This window comes from Mus caroli, chromosome 1, assembly GCF_900094665.2.
Source record: "Mus caroli chromosome 1, CAROLI_EIJ_v1.1, whole genome shotgun sequence".
In the NCBI taxonomy this organism is placed as follows: Eukaryota; Metazoa; Chordata; class Mammalia; order Rodentia; family Muridae; genus Mus; species Mus caroli.
The window spans coordinates 125,209,563-125,211,003 of NC_034570.1; the positions used below are offsets into that span (position 1 = coordinate 125,209,563).

At 44.7% G+C, this 1,441-nt stretch overlaps 1 pseudogene; it reads left to right on the forward strand.

Moving 5' to 3' along the window:
* The first annotated feature begins 1,192 nt into the window (after nucleotides 1-1,192).
* LOC115032435 lies at nucleotides 1,193-1,327 on the forward strand (annotated as a pseudogene).
* The last annotated feature ends 114 nt before the right edge of the window (nucleotides 1,328-1,441 follow it).

Consider the following 1,441-nt stretch of genomic DNA (forward strand, 5'->3'; position numbering starts at 1 on the left):
ACACACACACACACACACACACACACACACACACACACACACACACACACCCTGCATAGTAGAGTCAAGATACTAAAAGCTAAAAGGCAAACAAATGACATTGAAAGCTGAAGGGGAAATGTCAACTTAGTTACAAAGGCAATTAGTACCAGGTCTCTTGGCGCCAGGGAGATGGCTTGGTGGGTCAAGCCATCTGATGACCTGAATTAGATACCTGGAACCCAAATTATGGAAGGAGAGACAGATTCCCACAAGTTGTCCGCCGATCTCCACATACATGATTTGAAACATACATATGAAACAAATTGTAAGATGTGAAATCCTTGAACTTAGAGGAAATTATAAAAACTGTAAGATAAAAGCTTTCTGGAAAGGATTCCAATCGGCACAAGACATTTCCCAAGAGCTGGAAAATGAGTGATAGTCTAAATGAGGGGGAAATCTTTGCCAAAATGACCAATCCCACAGGGATGTCTAGAGTAAACAGAGAACTCCAGGAAGTGTCAATACCCAAAGCAGACCATCTAGTGAACCGGGAAGGCAAACTGCAGTTTCAAAAATAGTCAAAAGGATTGAACATCCTTAGCCAACAGAAATGCAAATTAAGTGATTTGAGGAGCCTGGGCAGTGGTGTATAAGCCTTTAATCGCAGGAGGCAAAGGCAGGTGGATCTCCTAGGTCAAGGTTGGCCTGGTCTACAGAGTGAGTTCCAGCACAGCCAGAACACAGAGAAACTCTGTGAGGGAGAGGGGGAGGGGAGGGACTGATCTGAGGATCTAGGGATATGCTCAGGAACAAAATGCTTACGGCAGCATGAGAACATGAGTTTGATCCCAGGCAGTAGGGAAGTATGTCTGTAATCTTAGTGCTTCTGAGGTTGGACATGGGGACAAGTGATTCCCTGGAAGCTCGTGGGCCAGCCAGCTTGTTACATTTAGTGGTGGACAACAACAAAAGACTCAGTCTCAAAGTGGAAGATGAGGACCTATAGCTTCCATATGCATGACATGCCATACATACACCTATAGTCTCTTACACAATCACAATCTGAGACTCCATCTCATCCCAATCAAAACAGCTACCCTTGAGGGAAAAAACAAAAAACAAACAAACAAAAAAAACCTAACAAATCCCAGTGCAAGTGCTGGAAAGAGAGACTTGCCTTAAACTGCTGCTGTTCAGGCCACAAACCTGATAGCCATTAAGAAAGTCAGCATGGAGGTTTCTCAAAAGACAGAAATGTTGCTGTGGACATGACCATAAAGAAAAAATTCCCATGAGGTTTTTCTATGCTACTTGACTAGCAGTTAACCTGCTGGGTACATGCGGGGGGGGGGGGGGGGGGGGTAAGGTGGGGGGGTGAGACAGAAATGTCATATGGCTCACACGGACTCAAAAGATTGGAGATACTTGCACTTCCACGTTTACTGTGGCACTTTTC